General features: G+C 42.5%; 2 non-coding genes and 1 pseudogene across 2 annotated transcripts; all 3 read left to right on the top strand.

Annotated features, from left to right (window-relative positions):
• Positions 1–291: 291 nt before the first annotated feature.
• On the top strand, positions 292–475 carry LOC122942697. Its single transcript, XR_006390651.1, has one exon. It is a non-coding gene; the product is annotated as a U2 spliceosomal RNA (small nuclear RNA).
• Positions 476–15,067: 14,592 nt separating this feature from the next.
• Positions 15,068–15,254, top strand: LOC122942738. Its single transcript, XR_006390678.1, has one exon. It is a non-coding gene; the product is annotated as a U2 spliceosomal RNA (small nuclear RNA).
• Positions 15,255–21,346: 6,092 nt separating this feature from the next.
• Positions 21,347–21,557, top strand: LOC122942782 (annotated as a pseudogene).
• The last annotated feature ends 6,156 nt before the right edge of the window (positions 21,558–27,713 follow it).

The following is a 27,713-nucleotide window of genomic DNA, read 5'->3' on the forward strand; positions in this document are numbered from 1 at the left end:
AAAATGGTTTTAGACGAGATGTATAAGTATTATTTAAGTGAAGATATAACCTCCTGGCACTCTGAAAGTAATTACTTCGAGTCGGGTTCCCACCCCGTATACTAAGTATTATTTAATAGACAGAAAACATGCTCCTTTTATGTGTAATAAGTGGTTTTTAAGAGAATGGGGGTCAGTCGTTTAATGTTATTTAAATTTGTCTTTTATATGAGAATTGAATTTTATGATCGATATGAGCCTATTAGGTAATTTTATGTGAATTTACCTATGTAAATATTGTTCTTAATAAATATACCCCTTTGGGGTTATCAACTTAAAAAAAAATCTGTTCTTATCAGTTTAATATCTGATACTTCCCCTATCTGGGGACCATATATTAAATTGATTTTTCGAACAGGGAGAGGGAAAAGAGCTTGCTCTGTCCACTCCACGCATTGACCTGGTATTGCAGTACCCTCAGGACGGTGCACCTTTCTATTCCAGTATGAAAAAACAGAATGAAATTGAGTGATGGATTTCAAGGATCCATTCCAGCAATCAAGTGGAAAGTGCTGTGCCTGCCTCAGGAGTCTGCACTTCCCTTCTCCTTCCTCTGTGCAGGGTTTTGCTGGTGCTGCTTTCTGCATACTGGGCTGCGCATCTAGCTGTCAATCTCTAATTGCATCACTGTGGTGGGTTTGTTCCAGCACCAAGCAACGCAGCCAGCCAGTCACCTCTCCTCACAGCCCAAATCCAATTAAGATTGATGGCTTAATTGTTGTGTTAATTGGCTTATCATCTGAATGAAGTGTTTGGATATCACCTGAATGCAGTTTTTGGACCTCCCTCCACTCTGTGCACCTCTGTTTTGATTTGGGCCTGTTGTGCACACCTGGGCAGTCTGCTGAGTTGTTCCTTTGAATTGACCCTTTTGAAGCAAGTTTGCTTGATGTAACCAATTTTGCTTTCATAGTTCTTTTTGAAATAAGTAAAGTTTGTTTGCCTGTGTCTCCCTCTTGTGGATCTATTAAACTGGATGACTTGTAGGCTAAAATGTAGTCCAGCACTTCCTATGTATCAGCAACAGCTGGACCTACCATGTCTGGCCGATAGACGGAACACTGCACGTGTCACAACAGGCCTGTCAGGTCAGAGGTCAAGTAAGGTCAGGTCACTGGATGACATCACAAGGGCCCTGACGGAACACTCAACAATGGGGCCGTGACATCACAATCAACAATGCATACCTTTTTTTTTTTTTTTAACTTCTCCATTCACTCGTCTCATCAGTTTTTCTGCTTGGCGTGCTTTGGCACCAGGACTTACGTGCAAAGAAAAGGCAGGCGTGGCAAAAAGTGGGCGGAGCTATGCAGATAGCGAAAACGAAGAGGAGCATGATGGTGATTGCTGAGCAGATGACGCAAGTTTTTTCCTGGTTTGTGAGAGAGCAAGAAGCCACCCGGACTGTGACTGTGGCTGTGGCCTGTAGGCTGTTGCATTGAGAAGTGCTCTGCATTGGCGAGAAGCGGCCCCGTCGTCGAGGCCGACCGGGTATCGCCTTTTGGCTCAGACCAAGTGTCTGGTCAAGAGTTTGTCCTGAGGTCTCCCTTCTGCTCGGCCTTATGGCATCGTTCCTTGTGGACTTAAGCCATATGCTGACAATTGGGTTTGTGGGACTAGCTGAAGGACTCGTTGGACGGCATCGCTGGCATGGCCAGATTACAAAGGATGACAAAATCTATTCAGTTCGAGGTGGCGGACGAAAGACGTGAAAACCTTTCTGTGAGAATCCTGACAAAATTGTCTGGACTTTCGATGAGAGACATCTTCAGTATGCAGGACTTCAAAAAGCAAGGCCTCTACAATGTTACTTTCGTGGGAGAAGGCATCTGTGTTTAAACCTTCGAGAAATTGAGGAGAATTGCCGGTGAAGCTGAAATGGAAGGTATTTATGTAAGACCTTTGTACTCCTTTGTCGAAGTCCCTGTGACCGTACACCTATATGACCCCTATGCAGACATTAAGGTGATTGAATGTTTTCGCAAATCACTAAGAGGGGGGATCAAACTCTACAATGAGATTGGTGTGTTCTGCTGCCGATACAAGCTCTATGCGGTATTCAGAACAGATGAAGATGGCATTGGAGAGATTGTCCATCCACCGGCCAACTTTACTGTGGCTGGTATCAGTGGATTTCTTTTCTATCCTAACAAGCCTTTCTTTTGTCGCACCTGTCTCCTTTACGGTCACACAAAGGACCAATGTGAGATAGGGAAGTGTTACAGGAATTGCAGTGTGCCTGGGCATGAAGCCAATCATTGTTCCCGACCTAAGAAGTTTGACATTTGTGCAGTGGAGGGGCATACGGCAGCCAAATGTTCTACAAAGACCTATGCACAAGCTGCAGGCAGTCAACCCAGAAGTGAAGTCATTTTCAGGAATGCTGTAGCGGAGAGAGTGGAGACCCCTGCTAGGCCTGTGGAGGAGGGTGAGATGGAGGTGTCACCAGGGGAGGTGGTGTTGGAAGAGAAAGTTGCGCTCCCCCTTGACGCTCAAACCATCCTCCTGGGTGACGTTCTGTCTGGTGATGTGGCCCAAACCCCTGTGCTCAATTGGGTTGAGACCCTGTGTGAGCAGCAGATAGTTGGTAATCAGGGGGACTTTTCTGTTTCTGGTCCAAGGGCCCCTGAGGAAGAATGGGGTTCGCAGTCCAAAAGGCTGCGGACCTTCTGCTCTAGTATGGGGGATATGAGTTCTATTGAGCAGAGAATATATCCTGAAACAGCTATTGCATCGGATGCTCCTTTTCTAGACCCAGAAAGCATACCTTCAGTGTCTGGAGGGATTACCCCAGAAGGAAAAGGCTAATGATGTGAGGTGTGTTCACGAATATTAAAATCTACACTGACAAATGGCTACCCAAGTTGCATTTGATGTCGTATCCTTAAATGTGAGGCGGATGACATCGAAAGCCAGAAGATCTGCAATTCTGGAGTTCTTGAAAGACCAAAAAGCTGACATTATTTGTTTGCAGGAATGCAGGATCTCGGATCTGCAAAATGCAAATAAGTGGCTCTTGGGTGACTGTGTTTGGTCAGGATCAAATATAAATAAAAATGATGGTGTGGGGGTTTTGATTGGGAACCGGGATATTCACATAGAAAGTTATATAGTGGTGGAGGTAGGTAGATGTTTTTTTTCTAATTTTATTTGTAAAGCCTTTGTTCAGGAGTACGTGTTTTTTTTCTGATCATGTCTGTTTAACCTCCTCCCAACCGCCCAATGCAGGGATGCGTCCTGCGGGCGGCCGGGTTATTCCTCCTGGACACATCGATGCGTCATCTTGCGAGACGCGCATATCCGGCCCGCACATGCGCAGTGCGGGTCGGCAAAAGTCGCAGAAGGAGTTGGTCACCAGCCTGGCAGCCAATGATCAGCACTGGCAGGTTGGTGACTTTTTAAAAAAACGAATCACAAGCCATATAACACATTATATTTATAAATATAATGTGTTAAATGGCTTCTGTGCTCTCTGCTGGGTCCTTTTCGTCGGTTGGTCCCAGCAGAGAGTACAGATCACAGTGAGTACACCAAGCAGAACATATTTAGCCTCAGATCACCCCCCATCACCCACTTGATCACCCCTGTCAATCACTAGTGAAAGGGAAAAAGTGATCAGTGTAAACTGTCACTTTTTTTTTTTCACCAGTATTGACTGCTAGGTTTAGGTTAGTTTAGGCCCCTTTGGTAGGTAGTTAGCTTCAGTTAGCGCCCAGCCCACCGCAGTCACTGATTTGCTGATTAGCGTATCACTAATCAGCATTGGTACTTTATAGTATCTGTAAGTGATCAGAACTGATCACAGTCAGATCTATAATAGTATTAGTGTTACCTTAGCTCGACCTCCAAAACGCAGTTTGTCCAATCAGGCCTGATCAGTTGCCCATACGTGCGTTCACCCACGCCCGCCCCGCCGCAGTGACAACATTTTTTATTTTATTTTTTATCACTGCACAATCACTACACAAGCGCTGTGGCGATAAAAAAAATCATTTTAGATATTTTTTATTAATCACAGCGGCTTCCTGTACTTTGCTAGCCTCCCATTTGTAAGACAGGCTTGCTTTTTTTCTTGGGTAGTCTCAGGGAATACCCCCTAAATTTATTTGACCAAATGGCAAGGAAGGGGTATTCTTCTGAAGAAGCCTACAGGCTTCTGACCCAGTCAGATGAGGAATGGGAACCCTCATCTGATGAATCCAGCGGGTCAGAATACGAACCTGTTGGATTACGTGGTGAGGCATACACCAGCAGCGCAGCCCATCATGGACCTAGTACCAGCACTGCCGTAGAACATGGTGAAGTGGCGAGCACCAGAAGGGCAGTTGAAGCTGGTATGGTGGCAAGTGCAGTAGTTCCCCCGTCGCAGCCATCGCACAGACAGGCCCGTAGAGCCCCTAGAGTCTCTGAGGTGCTGGCAAACCCTGATTGGCAGCCCCCATCTTCAGCCGCACCAGTAGTTCCCCCTTTCACCACCCAGTCTGGAGTTCGGGTTGAGACAACTCAGATCGGATCGGCACAGTTTTTTTTTTTTAGCTGTTCTTCACTGCGGCGCTCTTTGACTTAGTCGTGGCACTCAATTTATAGCCGCCAACCCGGGAAGCTTTTATGCCCAGTCTTTCCTTTGGAAACCCGTCCAAGTTTCCGAACTTAAGACTTTTCTGGGCCTTCTCCTCAACATGGGCCTGACAAAAAAAGCATGAATTGCGGTCATATTGGTCCACGAACCCAATTCATCACATGCCCATGTTCTCTGCTGCCATGTCCAGGACACGATTTGAGACCATCCTGCGTTTCCTGCACTTTAGTGATAACAGCACCTCTCATCCCAGAGGCCACCCAGCTTTTGACCGGCTCCACAAAATTCGCCCCCTCATAGACCACTTTAACACCAAATTTGCAGATTTGTATACCCCTGAGCAAAACATCTGCATAGACGAGTCCCTGATACATTTTACCGGGAGCCTTGGCTTCAAACAATACATCCCGGTATGGGGTCAAATTGTATAAGCTCTGTGAAAGGGCCACAGGCTATACGCACACATTTTGTGTCTATGAGGGTAAAGATCAGACCCTGGAGCTGAGCAGTGGGAAGACAGTCTGGGACTTGGTGTCACCCTTATTTGGCAAGGGGTACCACCTTTATGTGGACAATTTCTACACAAGTGTGCCCCTCTTCAGGCATTTGTTTCTAGAACAGCTTGGCTGCTGTGGCACTGCACGACCTAGTCGCCGGGGCTTCCCCCAACAGCTCGTAACCACCCATCTTGCAAGGGGGGAGAGGGCTGCCTTGTGTAACGAAGAACTGCTCGCGGTGAAATGGAGAGACAAGCCTGACGTTTACATGCTCTCCTCCATTCACGCAGACACGACAATCCAAATTGAACGGGCAACCAGTGTCATTGAAAAGCCCCTCTCGGTCCAGAACTATAATTTGCTCATGGGAGGGGTGGACTTCAATGACCAGATGTTGGATCCTTATTTACTCTCCCACAGGACCAGACGCTGGTATAAGAAGGTGTCTGTATACCTAATGCAATTGGCTATGTACAATAGTTTTGTTCTCTACAGTAAGGCTGGGAGAACAGGATCCTTCCTCAAATTTTAGGAAGAGATCATCGAGAACCTCCTGTATCCAAGAGGTTCCATGGCCCCAACCACCAGTGTAGTGAGCCGTCTACACGAGCGACATTTCCCCAATGTCGTTGCTGGTACCTCAAACCAAGCGTCACCCCGAAAAAGATGTCGTGTCTGTAGCAGGAGTGGAATAAGGCGTGACACCCGCTATTTCTGCCCTGACCACCCTGCCCTATGCTTAGGGGAGTGTTTCTGGAAGTACCACACACAGGTACACTTAGTATAGGGATTGCGTGACACAGGACAGGCACAAAGGGGTATTAGGGCCCTTTCATACAGAGCTGCTGCAAACCTCTTCATTCACCTGGGACAAAGTGCATAATGTACTTTGCCACATCTCTGGGCGATTTACGCTTTGCACATTGTCCCATGGGGAAGGCGAGGTTTGTCCTATAAAGGTAAAAAACAAAAACAAAATCACAGGTAAGCAAAAAAGTTAATGTTCCAAAAGTTCAATAAAGTTTATAAAAGTTAATGTTCTGTTTCAAATGTTATATAAAGTTAATGTTAATAAATTTATTGCGTTGCTGCCAGTTTTTTTTTTACCTTCTAGGTGGACCAACCGATCAACCAGCTGCAGCACTGAAGTGCATTTTGACAGAAGCATTGCGCTGCTGTCAGATTACACAAAAGTTGGTGTATGCTTCGCTGCAAGACGAGATTTCTCCTCTGCAGTAAAAAAGATAAGTTTTCCGAGGCTTATGAGCTGAGGGGCAGTGTTCATATGCTTTGGCAAACACTTTGTATATAAAAATAAAAAATAAATTCCGGCAATGATTTATTCATCCACATCGATTGATGTGAAAGGAGAAATCGGGTTTGCCAGGGCTTACTAGCTGAGTGGGTTTGGATATTGGGCGGAGCTCCTATGTCCAGGCAGACGCCTTTCCCCTCCTTTTTTGGTCGATTGACATTGATCGATGCGAATGAAGAAATCTATGCCGTTAATTTTTTTCTTTCAGCCCAGAGGCTGAACGGAAAAAACAAACCTTATTACCCGTATGCTCAATATAAGGAGAATAGCAGAAATAAATGCTGGCCATACATGTAATGATTGTGGAAACCCACAAATGACCCCATTTTGGAAAGAAGACACCCCAAGGTATTCGCTGAGGGGCATATTGAGTCCATGAAAGATTGAACTTTTTGTCCCAAGTTAGCGGAAAGGGAGATTTTGTGAGAAAATGTAAAAAATAACAATTTCCGCTAACTTGTGCAAAAAAAAAATCTTCTATGAACTCGCCATGCCCCTCACGAAATACCTTGGGGTGTCTTCTTTCCAAAATGGGGTCACATGTGGGGTATTTATACTGCCCTGGCATTTTAGGGGCTCTAAAGCGTGAGAAGAAGTCTGGAATCCAAATGTCTATAAATGCCCTCCTAAAAGGTTCTCATTGGAATTTGGGCCCCTTTGTACACCTAGGCTGCAAAAAGTGTCACACATGTGGTATCTCTGTACTCAGGAGAAGTAGGGCAATGTGTTTTGGGGTGTCTTTTTACATATACCCATGCTGGGTGAGAGAAATCTCTCTGTAAAATGACAACTTTGTATAAAAAAAATGAAAAAGGTTGTCTTTTACAGAGATATTTATCTCACCCAGCATGGGTATATGTAAAAAGACACCCCAAAACACATTGTCCTACTTCTCTTGAGTACGGTAATACCACATGTGCAACACTTTTTTGCAGCCTAGGTGCGCAAAGGGGCCCAAATTCCAATGAGTACACTTACGATTTCACAGGGCATTTTTTTACGCATTTGGATTCTAAACTACTTCTCACGCTTTAGGTCCCCTAAAATGCCAGAGCAGTATAAATACCCCACAAGTGACCCCATTTTGGAAAGAAGGCACCCCAAGGTATTTCGTGAGTGGCATGGCGAGTTCATGTAAAATTTTATTTTTTATCACAAGTTAGTGGAATATGAGACTTTGTAAGAAAAAAATATAAATAAATAAAATCATTTTCTGCTAACTTGTGCCCAAAAAATATATATTCTAGGAACTCGCCATCCCCCTCATAGAATACCTTGGGGTGTCTTCTTTCCAAAATGGGGTCACTTGTGGGGTATTTATACTGCCCTGGCATTTTACGGGCCCTAAAGCGTGAGAAGTAGTTTGTGTTGCCCCCAGCCCATTTTAAATTGGGGGATATGGTGGGAGATATTTTTTTTTCTAATATGCGATCATAATGTAGACGGTGTAAATTATACGGGCACGTTGCAGAGAATTGTGAAAGTATGTGCAGGAATTGTGGAAGTACGGAGCATGAGGCCAGAGAATGTGCCAACAATTAGGTCATCTTGTTTGTAATTGTCCTCTCAGGTTCAATGACAACTTAAGGCCAAAACTCGGAGCACAGCCAGAGGACCAAGAAGAACTGCAAACTGAACCCAAAGGAGAGGAGCAAAACACAGAGGTCAAACAGGTGGACACTACCTGCAGACCCCCCGCAACCAGGTGAACCAAGAGAACAGAGGCAGAATAAGCAAAAGCGAAAGTCCAGTGATCAGCGGACGGACAAACCCCCGCCAGAAAAGGGGAGTCAGGCTCAACCGAATGATGCTGATCCGCCTGGCCCACACTCGGTCCCTGGGCAATCGGTCGGTACCATGGAAGATCCGGGTGGAGCAGTGGCTTCTAAACAGAGGACGGACTATGCAGGGGTGGTAAAAGAAGGCCTGGGAAGGAAGCTTGCTGAGGGACTGGCAGCTGATCCCTCAGGCCCACAACAGAGCCTCGCTCCTCATACCAGTGGGGAGGGGGACCAGTTTGGAAACACCACGGAGCAAAGCATAGTATCGGAAACGAAACCGCTGCCCCGGAAAGGGAGGGGAATGAGGCTGCAGCTCCGATACCCAGAACATGCCCCATGTGCGAGGTTTGGGGTGATGGGTCGGTTGCCAGAAATGCAAATGAGGGGGGTCAGCTGAGTGACGGCAGCTCCTCTCCTACTGGCTCAATGAACACAGTAACCTCAGGGGCAGATGGCGGTGAAGGTGATAAGAGCGAAAGCAATGTCTCTGGCTTTGCTGATGATGTCTGAAGCTGTGCCTGGGTAAGAAGACAGCAACTTTCTTTTTATCTCTTTTACCATGGCTTTTTTAACCAGCATTTATTTTAATACTCGGAGTGTTCACTCAAGAACCAGAAGAATAGCTCTGTTTTAGCTGCTACAGTAATATTTTTACAAGAATGCTATATACCACACTGACAAAAATATAAAAATGACTGGAAGCAAGGACCCTCAGTGTGGTCAGGGTCAAATCAATCCAAATCAGCAGGTGTTGCTATTTTATTTAAAGGAAATGTTTTAATTGGTCATGTAAACGAAATTTTACCAGGAATAATTTTATTGGTTAAGGATTTTATTGACAGTATTAAATGGCAGTTTTTAAATTTTTATGTTTTTACTGATAAAAAGGAGAGGGCAGAGATGTTGGAGATTTTACCTCTTTTTATCAATGATTCCGAACCCTTGATTTTAGGAGGTGATTTTAATTGCATTTTAAGAGGGGAACGCCGGTTCTCAAACGCGGTGAGTAGAAATATCGATAAATCCTCCTCTCTGCTAAAGAACTTAATTTTAGATTTTAAACTCACCGATGTTTATAAAAAATGCAATAGTCAACTACCAGAAGAGGCCGGCGTTACCTGGAGCAATGCAAATTGTAAATCCAGAATTGATTTTATTTTCTGCTCTTATCAAGTACTGCCTTTGAATTGTGAGCTTTTAACTAATATTTTTTCTGACCACAAGTTATTGTCTTTTAAAATCCAGTATGGTGGCAAGAGTAAAAAGAAAAAAACTTGGAAATGAAATATCTCCCTATTAAAAGATTCAAAGGTTTTAAATGATTGTATTACCTTTTACAAGCGCTGCAGACGGGTAAAAAATCCCCAGACACCTATAACAGAATGGTGGGAGAAAATGAAAATAAAAATCATTTTTTTTTTAATTAATGTGGAGAAAAAAGAGAATTTTATGAGAAACTAAACACCCGTCTGCAGATGCAATACAAGCTCCGAGATCTGGGTATAGAGATGCACAAAGAAATCGCCGAAATAGGAAAGAAATAGTACAATGTTTGGAGCAGAGGGGCAAAGAAATTATTTTCAGCTCAAGAATGAAACACCTAGAAGAGAATGAGACCTGCTCCAGATATATATTTTTTTAATTCAAGATAAATGTACCCAGATCGAGGAGCTTGAAGGAGAAAATAATATAGAAGGGATTTTAAATAAAGGTCATGGTTTTTATTCAGAATTGTTTAATGAGAAAAAGGTTTTTTTTTTTTTTTTTTTTTTTTTTTTTGAGCACATATAACAATACATATGTCAATGCATTTAAAACAGTGTATCTAATTACATATTATGGTGACATACATATATAAAAAACATCTATAGCCGAGGTTATCCTGACAATAATATCATTTCTTAATCACATATCGAGGTTCATCAACTCTATCCCCAAGATAAGAAACAATAGAAAAGTGGGAGACCCATTTCCCCCCCCCCCCCCATTATCCCCCACCCGCCAATCCCATCTAGTCTGGTCTGGTGCGGCGGCCCCGCGGGGCGATGGAGCACTCTTACCCCCATCTGAGATATCTATCAGAGTTTTATAGCATCCGATCCAATCAATGTGGGCCATGTCCAGCAACATTTCTATCCAAGAAAATCGGGTATATTTATTAATGTGGGAGTGTAGCCTCAATGATAGCACTAAAAGAGCATCAGTTCCAGTCAGGGAATTTCCTCTCCCCATATCAACTTTCTCTATATGCCCATTTCAGTAGCAAAATGCACCCCACGTCGTTTCATACTCTCGAAATTTGTTATTCTTGTCATTAAGGTTTGCCATTCATTAATTGTCGGAGGTCTATCTTTCACCCACTGTCTCAGGATTATTACCTTGGCCAATAGGAAGCCCCTCAACCAGTAAGCCTGTTCAACTTTGGAGGTTTTTTTTTTATATTCAAGGGGGAGAAAGCCAAGCACAACTACTTGAATGGTTAAAGGGGGGCTGATCCTGTTTTGTGCCGTCATTATCTGAAATATACTATCCCAAAAGGTCCTAATCACAGGTCCTAATGAGAAAAAGGTTGATAAATATTTTATAGAAGACTCACTGAAGGTGACTGAAAGTGTTTTAGATCATGAATCTAAACGTTTTTTATTACAGGATATTACGGAACATGAAATTTCAGAGACAATAAAAAGTTTAAAAAATGAAAAAGTTCCTGGGCCTGACAGTATACCCATTGAGTTTTATGTTACATTTTATGGTATTTTAAAAGAAGATTTATTTTATCTTTTTAAAGAAGTTTTTAGATCCAAGACTCTCCCAGGTTCCTGGAGGAAAGGAGAAGTGTCCCTACTTTTTAAAAAAGGGGATAAGACGGATATACGGTAAGTAATTGGAGGCCAATCACCGTCCTAAATTGTGGTTATAAAATAATGGCAAATATTTGTGTAAACAGGATGAAGAAAGTAATACACAAGATAATTCACCAAAACCAGGTTTGTGGAATACCCGGGAGAAGTATTTGGGATAATTTAAATCTTTTAAAAGATGTTATTAATAATACCAAAGATAGGAAAGAGACTTTAGCTATTTTATCTTTAGATTTTGAAAAGTCCTTTGATCGAGTATCAAATTTTTATCTTTTTCAGACTTTAAAGAAAGTGGGTATACCGGAAAGTTTTTTTACAATCCTTGAGAGCATTTTATGATCACTGCACAAGCAAGATTTTAATCAATGGTTTTAAGACTCAGGATGTCCTTTTAAAATCAGGAGTGAAGCAGGGGTGTCTCTTGTCCCCGCTACTTTTTATTTGCGCCCTTGAGCCTCTGTTATGTGCAATAAGACGAGACAAACAAATATGTGGAGTCCCCATCAGGGGCGTAGCGTGGGGGGGGCCGGAGGGGCCGTTGCCCCGGGCGCCAAATTGCAGGGGGCGCCAGGCAGCCGAAATTTCAATGAGGGCTACGGGAGCCTATGGCTCCCGTCCCCTCCGTTATGCCCCATATAAGGCAGTAGAGGCGCGATGCAGGACTCGGTCACGATAACCTCACTGTGACCTCCTGCGTCGGGTCTCGCGAGATGACGCGATGACGCGGCGCAGGAAGGCACAGTGAGGCGTTCGTGACCGCCTGCGGCGGGAACAAGCAGGGATGGAGATGGGTAAGTATTTTTTTTTTATGTTACCTTTCCTAATTGCAGTGCAGAGGCTCTGGGGGCAGTATGGGGGGTGGGAGAGGAGAGGAGCAGAAGGGCTATGGCATTGGCATAGTAATAAGAGGGGGACATTATATTAGCAAAGAGGGGGCCAGTACATTAATAACAAAGAGGGGCCATTACATTAGCAAAGAGGGGGCCAGTACTTTATTTAAAAAAAGGGGGGCATTATATTAATAAAAAGGGGGGCATTATATTAATAATAAAGAGGGGGCCAGTACATTACTATTAATGTAATGACCCCCTCTTTTTTATTAATGTAATGACCCCCTCTTTATTATTAATGTAATGTCCCCCTCTTTATTATTAATATAATGGCCCCCTCTTTATTAATAATATAATGGCCCCTCTTTATTAATAATATAATGGCCCCCTCTTTATTATTAATGTAATGACCCCCTCTTTATTATTAATGTACTGGCCCCCTCTTTGTTATTCATGTAATGGCCCCCTCTTTGTTATTCATGTAATGGCCCCTCTTTATTATTAATGTAATGGCCCCCTCTTTATTATTAATGTAATGGCCCCCTCTTTATTATTAATATAATGGCCCCCTCTTTATTATTAATGTAATGGCCCCCTCTTTGTTATTCATGTAATGGCCCCTCTTTATTATTAATGTAATGGCCCCCTATTTATTATTAATATAATGGCCCCCTCTTTGTTATTAATGTAATGACCCCCCTCTTTATTATTAATGTAATGACCCCCTCTTTATTAATAATATAATGGCCCCCTCTTTATTATTAATGTAATGACCCCCCTCTTTGTTATTAATATAATGGCCCCCTCTTTATTATTAATGTAATGGCCCCCTCTTTGTTATTCATGTAATGGCCCCTCTTTATTATTAATGTAATGGCCCCCTCTTTGGTATTCATGTAATGGCCCCTCTTTATTATTAATGTAATGGCCCCCTATTTATTATTAATATAATGGCCCCCTCTTTGTTATTAATGTAATGACCCCCCTCTTTATTATTAATGTAATGGCCCCCTCTTTGTTATTAATGTAATGACCCCCTCTTTATTATTAATATAATGGCCCCTCTTTATTATTAATGTACTGGCCCCCTCTTTGCTAATATAATGGCCCCCTCTTTATTATTAATGTAATGGCCCCTCTTTATTATTAATGTACTGGCCCCCTCTTTGTTATTAATGTACTGGCCCCCTCTTTATTATTAATGTACTGGCCCCCTCTTTGCTAATATAATGGCCCCCTCTTTGTTATTAAAGAGGGGGCCAGAACATTAATAATAAAGAGGGGGCCATTATAATATACAGTAGGAATAATATTATGGGGAATGAAAGCTATCTGTCTGGCTCTAGCTCAGTATTGGGGGGCAGCAGGTGTTGAGACACCAGGAAGGAGAGCATGATAGTAAAGTGAGGAACCTAAAAAATTTTCGGTGACACTCTGCAGAGACGAGAAGCGGCTGAAAGAAGTTATCATGGCGGTCTTATCTCTGAATGAAGACGTCGAGGAGAGTCTACATCACAGGAGACGTCACTGGATGTAACAGGTATGGTGCGGTATTCTACTGTAATAATAATGTCCATCCACATATCTGTTTCATGGTAGGGTTGGGGGAGGAGATTGAGAATTTGGCCCACACTGCCGCATTCTGGCCCCAGACTTCAGGTCACACTGTGTGTGTTCTGAATTCTGGGGCCTCACACCCATCTACTACATTATCTGTACTCAGAGAGTTATCTCTGTGTTATCTGAGGTGTTACAAAGGACTGCTAGTGATCTACTATAGTATCTGTTAAAAGTGGCGTGCCTGGGGAAGGCGCGGGGGGGGGCGCAATTTTTGGCTTGCCCCGGGTGCTGGCAACCCACGCTACACCACTGGTCCCCATGCCAGGCGGGGGGGGGGGGGAGTAGAGGCTAAAGTAGTGGGGTACATGGATGATGTTGCAGTGCTTTGTAGGGACACCCAGTCGATTCAATAAACCTAAAAAAAATATAGAACATTTTTATTGCGCTTCTGGTTTTAAGATTAATTTTAATAAAAGCAGTATTTTAAATATTGGAGAGATGGTTTTAAGGGACATTTCTATTCCTGAGTCTGAGTCTGTGCAGATTTTAGGAGTCACTTTCAGTGAGTCCAACGATGGGCTAAAGAGTTGGGATACGGTGACAGAAAAATTAATGGAAGGGAAGGTTTTAGTTTCAAAGATGATCATTTTACCAATTTTACTTTATTTAGGCATGGTTTTTCCTCCCCCTGAATGTCTTTTAAAGAAAATTAACAAAGTTTGTTTTAATTTTTTTTATGGGGATACAGAATGGAAAAACTTCCGAAGTACAAAGGTGGTAAAGACTTCCCTGACATTAAAACGTTCCTTTTAATAAAGTATTTTAGTCTATGTTTTAATACCCTTTTTAAAGAAAACTATTGATCCTATTTTATTCTCTATAATACAGGTTATTTTATGAGGAAAAATCATTGGTTTGAAACAGTTTTAAAATCCTCATATGCTTTTAACCTGCCCAGTTATTATTATTTTAGAAAAAATAGTGACATCTTTTATTTTAAGCAGGAAAAGGGTTGAAATATAAAAAAATAGTAAATTAATTTTAAAAGAAATAAAAGACGGGAAAATGACCACCCCTATAAAGAATTTTAATGACACAAGATGTAAACAAATCTGGAAGGATGTGAATACTATCTTTTAAATCCACAGAAAGACCTGGCCTGGAGCTGCGTACATGAGTGTCTTCCATGCCGGGCATTCCAGCACCGAAGAGGACTGACGGGCACCGCCGAATGTCCAAGAGTAGGTTGCAGAGAGGAGGAAGACGTGTTCCACATATTCTGGTACTGTTACTTTGCGCAAAATATATGGACAAAAATATTTCCTCTGATGAAGAAAATGACCGGACTATCAATTTTAACTATGGACAGTGTTTTTTTTACAGAGGTCTGGAATGCCCATCAAGGACTAAAAAGGTTATGGCATGGAAGATTACCAATTGTGTAAAAGCAGCTCTGTGGATGGCCAAGAATATTTTATGTTTTAATTATGATCTTATTTCTGAGGAGAATGTTTTAAAGATGGTTTTAGATGAAATGTACAAATATTATTTAATTGATAAGAAAAATTTTCCTTTTATGTTCTCACAAATGGTTTTTAATAAAATATACCCCTTTGGGGTAGTCAACTTAAAAAAAACTATCTGTTCTTATCAGTTTAATATCTGATACGTCCCTTATCTGGGGACATATATTAAATGGATTTTTCGAACAAGGAGATGGAAAAAGAGCTTGCTCTGTCCACTCCACGCATTGACCCGGTATTGCAGTACCTCAAGGACCGGTGCACCCCTTCTAATCCAGTATGAAAAAAAATAAAAGATTGATTGCAAGCATCCTTCCAGCAAGCAAGTGGAAAGTTGTGTGTGTGTCCTGCTTCAGTCTGCACTTCAGTTTTTCCTCTGTCTGTCCAGTCAGTGCTGTGTTGCTTTCTGCGTACCTGCATCTAGTCTGTCAATCTCCTAATTGCATCAGCTGTTGGTTTGTTCCAGCACCAAGCAACCCAGCCAGCCAGTCTCCCTCCAAACACCCCAACCATATCCAATTAAGACTGATGGGTTTGTTAATTGGCTTATCACCTGAATGAAGTGTTTGGACCTCCATGCACATTGGGTTTGATTTGGGCCTGTTGTGCACACCTGGGAAGCTGAGTTGTCCCTGGGAATGTACCCTTTTGTAGCAAGTTGGCTGGATGTAACCATTTTCCTTTTCCAGTGCTTTATTAAATAAGTAAAGTTTGCCTGTGTCTCCCTCTTGTGGATCTTTTGAACTGGATTACTTGGAGGATAAAAAGTAGTCCAGCACTTCCTATGTATCAGCAGCAGCTGGACCTACCTTGTCTGGACAATGGACGGAACACTGCACGTGTCACAAGAGGCTTGTCAGGTCACTGGATGACATCACAAGGGCCCTGATGGAACACTCAACAATGGGGCCGTGACATCACAATCAACAATGCATACCCCCTTTTTTTTCCTTCTCTTCTCACACAATTCTTCACTACTTCTCCATTCGCCTTTCATGTGTCTTCCTGCTTGGCGTGCTTTGGCACCAGGACTTTACATGCGAAAAAAAGGCGTGGCCAAAAGTGTGCGGAGCTATGCAGATGGCGAACACGAAGAGGAGCATGCTGGTGATTTCTGAGCGTAGGACGCACGTTTTCCCTGGTTTGTAAGAGAAAGAAGCCTCCTGGACTGTGTCGGGCTGGGGCCTGCAGGCTATCGCCTTCACAAGTGTTCTGCGAACCCTTTTCAGGTTATCGCTTCTCAGCCTTTTGGATAAGATCAAGTGTACGGATACACAGGGTCTTGGCTGGAAGGTGCCTGGGGTACCCGATTCCTCGGCATTGGGAGATGGCACAGGTTTATAGCCTGTGTTGTGCCCCCTTGCTGCTATAGGGGATAGGCCTAGTCCCCAGGCAACGGGAGGCGATCGCGATCTCTGGGAGCGTTTTTGTTTGTTATTTTTTGGAGCATGGCAAGTTCACCGGGCATCGAATCATCTCAGGTCCCCTTCCCCGGGCTGAAACGGAGACCCATCTCGACGGGTGGGTATCTATTTTTTGTTTTGGGGGTCGGGATTAGGCCTTGGATCGTGGAGATGCCGTTCTTCTTCGACTTTGCGGATGGGGAGACCCATCTAAATCAGTCCATCCGGATTGAGGTGGCGGAGGAATTCCGGGAAAGGAAGACGCTGCGTTTCATAGTGGCGGAAATCCTGAACGGTTTCTTCCAGGTCCGAAGGGAGGACATCCTGTGTCTGAGAGACCAGGAATACAAGACCTGTATACCATCACGTTTTGCACAAAGGCATGTTGCGATAATATCTATGCGGCATTGCAGGTTGCGGACAAGGCCGATGACCGTCTTGACGGTCTCCACTTTGTGCTCTTCTACGGTGAGGAGTCGGTACATTTAGTGGTATGTATGTACAATCCATTTGTACCAGAGGAAGATGTCACTCTATTCCTCAGATGATATTGTAGAGAAGTACGCTTCTCGCATGAAGTTAAAAACTCGGAAGGCTTCTGGAATGGTAAAAGGAAGTACTTTGTGAAATTCGATAAAGACCCTGCAGGCATTGGGGGTCTCTTTCACCCACCGTCAAATTTTGCCATAGAGCGGAACAGGGGTTACCTCCTATACTCCCAAATGCCCTCATTTTGTAGAAGTTGCCAGAGATTCGGGCATACAAAGGAGAATTGCGACTCAAGGGTGAGGTGTTGCAACAGATGCGGTAGTGAGGGACATGTGTCCTCAGGTTGCAACGCCTGTGACCTGTGCAGAAAAAACGGTCACAAGCATAAGGATTGCCCTCTCAAGGCTCGCACATATAGAGCATCCACTGTGGAGCCCGAGCAAGGGAAATCTAGGACAGGGCCAAGGCAGCAGCCCATAACGGAAATGGGTGCTGCTGGTAATGCCCCAGGATCTGAACCGAAGGCGGTCGGTGAGATCAAGCCAGGGTCCTCTAGAACCCCACCGGGCGGTCCGATGGGGGGAAAAGTAGAGGCTGGCAGTAAACATATTAAAGGGTCTAAACAGAGCTCTAGCCGAGCCAGAAAAAGAGTCGGCGATCCTCTGTAACCCTTACAGGGGATCTGACTGAGAATAACCTGGACGAAATAAGTAAGGCTGAGGTGAGCCCTGTGGGAGACCCCAGCAACCAGACTGAAAAAGTCGAAAAGTCTTGTAGGAGACGCTCCTTGAGGTCAAGGGAGGACTGTCCCCAAGCCCTTATTTTGCAAGCAGAAAGCTTGAGAGGCAGCCCTGAGCCTAGCCCTGGTATGCCTCGAGTACAGGGCAGGGCAAAGAAAGGCCAAGATGTGGAAGGCATAGAGGCTTCCCAGACGGGCTTTGCGACTCCATCTAAGGCAGGTCTGATGCGGAGAGCCTCTGACGCTGAATGGCAGCATCTAGAGAGGTACCCGGAGTCAGGTCTCTCTATAACGGTGGTAGAGGGGACTCCGGTAAAAGATAGACGGCGAGAAACGGGAGTACCACAGAAGTCGAGCGGAAGGATGAAGAAAGAGGTCCAAGATGACAACGCCGAACCAGAGACAAAAAAAGCGGTGGGCGATGCTATGGACACTTCCTATACAGCAAAGAGAATAAGAGAGGAAGAAGGAACTGGATCACAGAGGAAAGCCAAGCATCGTAGTTCAAAAGAGGGTGAGATTAGAGATGTAATTGGATCACAGCACATCTCCGAGTCTGACCCAAGCAACATCTTTTCCATCTGTCCAGACCCTGGTGTCTCCTGTTCCTAGGAAATTGAGGAGGCAGAATCATCTGAATTAGAAACTGACTCCCCTTGATATTTATGTCGCCGCTATCTATAAAAATATCCTCACTAAATGTGAGGTCATTAAAGAGTCCTGTTCGCAGGGCTGCTTTATTTTCCTTTTTAGAGACTCTGGACTTTGATATTTATTTATTGCAAGATTGTGGAATCCCAAATCGAATGGAATATAATGATATTAGGAAGATTGGAAGCTGGGCCCTTCAGTGTGGTCCGGGGCAAATAATAATAGATCTGTTGGTGTATTGTGTCATGGTAATTTTATACAAATGCAGTCTGTTACTGAAATTTTACCAGGCAGAACAATTTTAATACATCTACGTTTTAAGGGTCTTTTATGTTGTGTTTTAAATGTTTATGCCCCTCCTGACAAACAGGAGAGGGCAGAACTTTTTAACATTTTACCATTATTTTGTACAGGTTCCGCCCCCTTGCTGGTAGGAGGTGACTTTAATTGTATTTGAGACGGTGAAACCAAGCAAGGGGGTGATGGGAATAGGAAGGACCGCACTTCCTACCTGCTTAAAATTTTTTTATTGAGGATTTTAATTTAAAGGATTGCTGGAGGTCACTCTTGCCGGCGGACCCAGGTGCCACTTGGTCCAATGGGAGAGTGAACTCCAGAATCGATTTTATGTTTGCTTCTAACAATTTCTCTCCCCTGAAATGTGAACTTCTTGATAATGTTTTTTCAGACCATAAGCTTTTATCAACACATTTAGAAGAAGAGGGTGAACAAAAGGTAAACAAAGGTTATTGGAAGTTAAATGTTATGTTACTCGAAGATCCTGAAATTAAGGCAGAATTTGTGCGGACCTACCAGTGTTGGCAGCAAAAAAGAAATCCCTGTGAGTCTGTGCTGCACTGGTCGGAGGGCACAAAGCCTAAAATTAAATTATTTTTTATTAAAGCAGGTAGCAAGAAAGCAAAGGAAAAGAAACAATGGTACAATATTCTTAATAAACGTCTTAATGTCCTGTTTAAATTAAAAGAAGTTGGTAGGTATGTAGATTTAGATATGGTTAATTTAAAAGCTGAAATAAAAGGTAAACAAATAATTTTTAACTCCCACGTGAAATACTTAGAAGAAGATCAGAAGTGTTCCCGGTTCTTTTAAAAAAAAAAATTTAAGACGTGATTTAATTTTTAATCTAAAAGGGGAAACTACTGTAAATGTAATGCTAAATTCAACTTTTAATTTCTACTAACTTCTTTTTAATAAAAAATCTTTTGATATGTCCTTTTTTGAAATGAGGTTATTAATTCCCTTGATTTTAAGTTAGATATTTTAGACCAAGAAGATTTATCCCGAGATCTTACCATGGAGGAACTTTTATTTGCTCTTAGAAGTTTTTCTAATGGGAAGACACCGGGTGAGGATGGACTCCCCATAGAATTTCATCTAACTTTTTGGGAAATTTTTTAAAGTGACATTTTTATTATACAAAGAAACTTTAACTGTTGAAGAACTACCACAGTCCTGGAGGAAAGGGATAGTTTCTTTGTTATTTAAAAAAAGGGGACAAAAATCAGCTTAAAAATTGGAGACCCATTACACTTTTAAACGTAGATTATAAAATTTTAGCCAAACTTTTAGCATTACGTCTTAAACCTTTTATTGACAAAATAATACATCCTAATCAGGTTTGTGGGGTACCTGGTAGGTCCATTGCTGAGTCACTAAATATTTTAAGGGAAGTAATTTGGTATTTTAAAGATAAAATGGCAAGGGTCTGATTTCTATCACTTGATTTTGAAAAAGCCTTTGACAGAGTGTCCCATGAATATCTTTTTAGGGGGCAATCAATTAAAGGTTTTAAGTTATATGGACGATGTTGCAGTATTATGTCCAAATTCCCCGACATTAAGACATACTTTAATGAACACCACCTTTTTTTGTGACGCATCAGGTTATAAATTAAATGTAAATAAAAGTTTTTATATAGGAAATTGGGATTCTTCAATAACACCTGGAATCCAAATGCAGCAAGACCAAATAAAAATGTTAGTGGTTATTTTTAATCAGGCTAATAATGGAGTTTGTAACTGGGACATTGCAATTAATAAAATAGAGAAAAAAGTTTTAATGTGGAACATGAGAAATCTTACAATTATGGGGTTCATCAATGGAAAAATTAAAGCGTGAAAGTATGTATAAGAGTAGAGACAATGGTGGTAAAGATGTTCCTAATTTTTTAAGTTCTTTTATATTAAATATTTCTGTTTCTGTTTTAAGATGTTTAAATCAAATGGCATTTTTAGCTCTTTTTAAAATATGCAACGGGCATGGTTTTTAAAAGATGGGTCTGTATCTCTCTAAATGTTCCTGCACTTCCGTGTCCCACTAAACATTATGCGGTCCTAGAAAAAACTGTCAGGCTCTTACGCCTCCAAGAATTGGAGCCTGACATTTTGGGGGACCAGAGAAAAGTGTCTAAACTGTGTTGAAGGAATGAAGAGGTAGTGACAGTTTCCAATTTTTCACAGGATAGATCCAAAAAAGTGTGGCGGAATGTGTACGGGAAGTACCTGGCGAATATCAACAAAGATCTATCCTGGGCAATCGCTCACTAGTGTCTCCCTACCCATGAGTTTCAATATAGGCAAGGGCTGGTGGCGAGAGACAGATGTCCAAGAGACAGATGTGGAGAGGATGAGAAGGTGTTGCACTTGTTCTGGAACTGTCACTACGCTCAGGAGATTTGAAAGAGAGTGGGCCTTCTTTTTAAATAGATATGTGGTCTTAAAGATTTTAATCACGAATATGTTTTATATGGACTTTTTACTTGCCCTACACCCAGACAACAAAGAGTCTGCTGGATGATTATTAATTGTTTTAAAATGCCATTTGGAAAACTAGAAATATTTTAATATTTAAACATGATAACATTGATGTTAAAAACTGTATGAAAATTGCTTTAAGTGAACTATATATTTATTTTTTAAGAGATAAGAAAAATATGGGCACAAAAAAAGCTAATTCTTTATGGTGTTTAGCAGTTTGGAACACAATTGTATTATAATTTATATTCTTTTACCATTGTCTTAAAGAAATTTAATATTTATGTTTTTATTATATTCTTGGTTTCTTTTTTGTACAAACTTATACTTTAATAAAGTTATGTTGAAACCTTATCTGTTCTTATCAGTTTAATATCTGATACGTCCCCTATCTGGGGAGTCTGGGGACCATATATTAAATGGATTTTTCGAACAGGGAGATGGAAAAAGAGCTTGCTCTGTCCACTCCATGCATTGACCTGGTATTGCAGTACCTCCAGGACCGATGCAGCCCTTCTAATCCAGAATGAAATTGATAGACTGCAAGCATCCTTTCAGCAAGCAAGCAAGTGGAAAGTTGCGTTTATCCTGCCTGCCTCAGGAGTCTGCACTTCAGCTTTTCCTCTCTCTGCCCAGTCAGTGCTGTGCTGCTTTCTGCGTACGTCAATCTCCTAATTGCATCAGCTGTTGGTTTGTTCCAGCACCAAGCAACCCAGCCAGCCAGTCTCTTCACAACCCAAATCCAATTAAGACTGATGGTTTAGTTAATTGGCTTATCACCTGAATAAAGTGTTTGGATGGCTTATCACCTGAATGAAGTGTTTGGACCTCCACGCACCTTGGGTTGGATATGGGCCTGTTGTGCACACATGGGAAGCTGAGTTGTCCCTGGGAATTTACCCTTTTGTAGAAAGTTGGTTGGATGTAACCATTTTCCTTTTCCAGTGCTTTATTAAATGAGTAAAGTTTGCCTGTGTCTCCCTCTTGTGGATCTTTTGAACTGGATTACTTGGAGGATAAAAAGTAGTCCAGCACTTCCTATGTATCAGCAGCAGCTGGACCTACCTTGTCTGGACAATGGACGAACACTGCACGTGTCACAAGAGGCTTGTCAGGTCAGAGGTCAAGTAAGGTCAGGTCGCTGGATGACATCACAAGGGCCCTGACGGAACACTCAATAATTGGGCCGTGACTTCACAATCAACAATGCATCCCCCTTTTTTTTTTCTTCTTCTCTTCTCACAAAATTCTTCACTACTTCTCCATTCACCTCTCATGTGTCTTTCTGCTTGGCGTGCTTTGGCACCAGGACTTTACGTGCGAAAAAAGGCGTGGCCAAAAGTGGGCCGAGCTATGCAGATGGCGAACACGAAGAGGAGCATGCTGGTGATTTCTGAGCGTAGGACGCACGTTTTCCCTGGTTTGTAAGAGAAAGAAGCCTCCCGTACTGTGTCTGGGGCCTGTAAGCTGTTGCCTTCATAAGTGTTCTGCATTGGGGACCATCGGCCTGTACTGCAAACCCTTTTCAGGTTATCGCTTCTCGGCCTTTTGGCTCAGATCTGGTCGGGGAAACCCTGCTGGGTCTGGGTCAGAGGGGCCGTTTCTACGAGGAAACCTTTCTGTCGTGCCAGAGTGATCCTGTGCTTTGGGCATTTTGAAAGAATATGGCTGGAGTAAAGAACACAGTATGCCTTGTTGGTGACATCCGTCACAAGGACCGCTTTAACTTGAAATTTGTCGTGGAGAAGATTCTGATCAAATTGGGGAAAATTTCACTGGACCAAGTCTTTTGCATCCAAGAGTTCCCGGCTACCTGCACCTACGATGTGTCCTTTTTTCTGGAAGAGGTATATTTGAACTTTTTTCAAGATTTAAGAGCCAATAGCTGCCACCGCTACATGGAGCACTTTACTTTCAATGCTTTATTCTCTGCCATTGAGAGACCTTTGACTGTGCATATGTACAACCCCTTTGTTGAAAAATCACTAATCGAGGCTTTCCTATCAAGATTCTGTTCTACGGTAAAGGGTGGTTTTGAGCAAAGGAATTTGTATGGTGTATTTAATGGGAACATCAAATTCTGGGTAAAGTTTAAGCCAGATCCGGAGGGCATCGGTGGAATAATGTATCCACCGGCAAATTTTTGTATTGGAGAAAATAGAGGCTGTTTTATCCAGGAATGGCCACTTTCTGCCGCGGATGCGGTAAGTACGGACACACTCGAGAAAATTGTGGAAATGGGGTTGTCTGTAGGAACTGTGGGCAACGGGGCCATGAAACTAGAGTGTGTTCAAATCCTTATTCCTGTGACCTGTGTGGGAGCACAGAACATGCTTGCAGGGCCTGTCAAAGTATTGGCAGTCTCGCAACAGAGATGCAGTGCGAAAGGCGATGGGAAAGAGATCAGGAGAGGATGCAAGCAGATTCCAGGATGGAAAGATTGCAGAGAAGTGAGAGTACTGTGATTGAGCCGGATTCTGAAGCAGAAGAAGAAGAGGAGGGAGGAGAAGAGGAAGAGGTGGAGGATGCCGGGTCTCCAGAGGGTCAGTCTTTGGAGGAGGAGGTGGAGTGGGAGTTGGAAGAGGCCGTCCCTATGAGCGAGCAGGTCCAGCAAGAGGTGGTTACCAAAACCCCTCAGGAGGTGGCAGCGGCTGAGGTTGAGCTGGAGGACGTGGGCAATACTATGCAAATTGTGGAGGCTGAAAGTCCGGAAACAGGGCAAGAGGCAATGGCTTCTGGGTCAGGAGCATCTGCAATAGAGTGGTCATTGTCTGCTGAAGAGCTGGAGGAGGCAAGAATGCCTGCTGCCGAAAATGCAGCCATTTTCCACAAGGTGGTGTCAAAAAGTCCTATTACGAAGATGAAAAGAGACCCTAAAAGGTTGAAGAAGAGTCCCATTTTGCCTGGGACCTCTTCGGTGATTGAGTCTCCCAACCCTTTCGCTGTGTTAAGCCCTGATGAAGGGCACGCTCATGAGTCACCAGAGTATGTGAGCAAAACATCAAGTATTTAAGGGTACCTAGATGAAGGGCAGCTTGCCAATTTGGAGAGGGCTCTGCAGTTTTTGGGAACGTGAGTTTCCGAGTCATGGTTGGATTTTTTTCCTTGGAAACCTGACATTTTTTTTTCCCATCTATGACATTACAACTTAAGATAGTGTCTCAAAATGTGAGGCTCTTTCAATCGGTCAACAAAAGAGCGATGGTCCTGGACTTTTTAGCCTCTAAGGGCTCGGATATAGTTTGTGTCCAAGAATGTGGGTTGTCTGCTACTCTGAAGGAATGTGAATGGACATACAGTAAATCGTTCTGGTCCTTTTTAAAAGTAAACAGGAACGATGGGATCGGTGTTCTAATTCAAAATAAGGACATTACTGTAGAACAAAGAGAAGTAGTAGAAGAAGGAAGATGTATGTGTTTTGCACTTTCTTTTCGTGGTTGGTGGTTTAAGTTGATTAACATATATGATCATGCAGTCAAAAAAGATAGACTGTCTCTCTTTGAGAAATTGAGGTTTTTTCTACATGGGAGGATTCCGACTATTATTTGTGGGGATTTCAATTGCATTCTTGAGAAGAAGGGAAAAGCCGGGCCTTATGAATCAGAGTTGGATGTCACCGGTAACCTGTGGAAACAACATACGGTATGCAGGACTTTTCTTTACAGGATGCGGGAGGGGGGATGAAGTATGCTTTCACCTATCATGCTGATGACGGGAGAACTGAATCACGTCTGGATTATTTTTTCTTTTCTGGCTCTTCGGTGGGATGCAAGGTTTATAACCAGGAGACAGTTTGTTTTTCTGACCATGATTGTTTATTTGCCATTTTTGAAATTAGCAATTTTGTTTATGGGAGAGGGATATGGAAAATGAATATCTCTCTTCTAGCTGTCCAAAAGGTTAGAGATGCTTTTGAGAAAAAATATAATAGGTAGAGGAGGGAAAAAGGCAGGTTTGTAAATGTATTGATGTGGTGGGAATGGGTGAAGGGTAGGATAGCATGTTTCTTTAAACATATAGGTTATGCTAAAGCTAGGGAAAAGAGATCAAGGTTTAAGTGGTTCAATAGGAGAATTTCTTTCCTACAAAAATGCAAGAGTATGGGTTATGATGTGGAGTATGATCTAGAAAGAGCTGAAAAGTGATGTGGATGATTGGTTTAAGCAGAAAGGGAAGGGAAATTATTTTCAGGTCTAAAGTGGATGCAAGAGAGCAAAATGAAAAATGTACACGTTTTTTCTTTAAAAAGGTGTGTGGTGGAAGAAAGTGATGGATGTTTTGCTGAATGAGGATGATAGTGAAGTGGGTGGTATGGAGGTGCTGGATGAGGTGCTTCGGTTCTATAAGGAATTGTATGGTATGAAAAAGTGTGATCTAGGTGTGGATGATGAGTTCTTGGAGATTTTGCAGAACTTCATTCCTGAAGATGATGTCCTTTTGCTGAGTGATGTAACGGAAGCTGAGGTGAAGGATGTTATTCTAAAATCTGCTAAGAATAAGTCACCAGGTAAAGACGGGTTTCCTTGGGAATTTTATGTTAAGTGTTGGGACATTGTTGGGAGTGATCTGTCTGACGTTATGAAGTTATTGTTTTCAGGTGCGGAGATGCCTAGTGAAATGAAGCAGGGGGTTGTAGTTCTTTTATTTAAAAAAGGGGATAGACGGTGCTTAGGTAATTGGCGCCCTATTACTTTACTCAACACAGACTATAAATGCTTCGCTAAGATCTTAGCAAATCGTCTGAGAGAAGTGGTTGCACATGTGATTGTGAATGATCAGGTGTGTGCGGTACCAGAGAGAGTGATACAGGATAATTTGGTGTTAGTGAGAGATATGATTGAGGATTGCAAGAATCGGGATAGGGGAATGATTGTGTGTGCGTTAGATTTTGAGAAAGCGTTTGATCGGGTTGCGCATGAGTTTTTGTTCAAAGTTTTGCGAAGGATGGGTGTGCCTGGGAGATTTGTTGAATTGTTGACTGGTTTGTATGAGGGTGCTTGCAGTAGGGTACAAGTAAATGGTTTTCTGACATTGCCTTTTGAAATCAAGTCTGGGGTTAGACAGGGGTGCCCCTTGTCGCCAATCCTTTTCGTTTGTGCGATAGAGCCTTTATTGCAAATGATAAGGAAGGATAAGGTCATAAAAGGTTTCTTTGTGCCTGGGAGTGGAGGTAGAAGTGTGAAAGCTCTGGGCTATATGGATGATGTGTGTGTGTTGTGCGATTCTGAGTGTGATGTTCAAAGGGTGAAATTGTTAGTTAACTTGTTTTGTATAGCATCCTCCTTTAAGATCAATTGGGGGAAGAGTAAGTTGAAAGGGTTTTGGAAGGGTGCTTTGAGTGATTGTGATATGGAGTGCATGTCAGGTAGTATTAAAATCTTGGGTGTGGAGTTTGATGAGAGACTGAGAGGAGATGATAGTTGGCTGGAGCTGGGGACAAAGATTACAAAAAAGTTAGAGATGTGGAGGCTAAGGGACCTGTCCTTTTCGGGCAAGGTGTTGGTGGTTAAAAGTGTAATTTTACCTATGATTCTCTATATTGCTTTGGTTTTTCCTCCATCGGGTAAGTTTTTAAGAAAGTTAGAAAGATCTCTTGCTATTTTTCTTTGGGGGAGTTGCATTGAAAAAACTAAAAGAGAAACCTTGTTTAAAAAAAGGAAGCTAGGTGGATTAGATTTCCCTGACCTAGAAGTTTATTTGGGCCTTAATCTTATACGTTTCTTAGTTAAACTGCTTCGAAAAGACAATAATGCGGCTTGTATGTTCCGGTACATAGCTGGGAACATGTTGCGCCAGTTGAAATGGGAGGAACAGGATAGAAGTAGGCCTGTTGCCTTTAAAAATAGTGTATGGTACCAGTATGCTGAGAATTTCATCAGGAAATATAAGTTGGAGGATGTGCGCAAAGAAGATTTTTTGAAGGGGAAGGCTGAAGTGAAAGGGAGATGTGAAAGGAAACTTATGTGTACGATTGATGGATTAAGTTCAAATGAGGCAAAGATTGTGTGGGGAAAGTTAGATAGGTTTGAGACTTCAAATAGACAGAGAGATTTGATGTGGATGTCAATGCATAATGCCCTACCTGTTAGGAGTGTGCAGAGGCGGAAAGGTTTAGTGGTATCTGATATGTGTCCGAGAGAGTGGGTCATTTATTCTGGGAGTGTGCGTTTGCGAAACAGGTATGGGGTGAGCTGAGTGGTTTGTGTGCTGAACTGACTGGTGTGAAAAGATTGAAGTATGATATTGTTATGTTTGCTTTGTGCCAATTAGGAAGAGAGAAAAACAGGTTATTATGGTTGTTTTTGACATTTGTGAAAGAGGTGCTTTGGGACTGTAGGAACTTGTATGTTTATAGGAAGGAAAAGATCGAAGTGAGTGGATGTGTTAGAATGGTGCTTGATAAGTTGTATTTTCTGTACAAGTGGGATATGGAGAAGGGATTGGATGCGGAGGGTAGCTGGAAATTTCTCAAATGGAGACATCTGGTAAAGGTTTTAGTTATTTATCTTTGTAAATAAAGTAAGAACATTTTTTGCGGCCATGAGGATGTGTTAAAGGTGTATCATAAGGAACTTGTTTGCCCGTTATTCCCCTTGGGGATGTAAGTTTCAATGTAGGAGCAACCTTTGAACTGAATGGCAAAAAGTGCATTTTGTGTTTCTTGATGAATAA

This window comes from Bufo gargarizans, chromosome 6, assembly GCF_014858855.1.
Source record: "Bufo gargarizans isolate SCDJY-AF-19 chromosome 6, ASM1485885v1, whole genome shotgun sequence".
Taxonomy (NCBI): domain Eukaryota; kingdom Metazoa; phylum Chordata; class Amphibia; order Anura; family Bufonidae; genus Bufo; species Bufo gargarizans.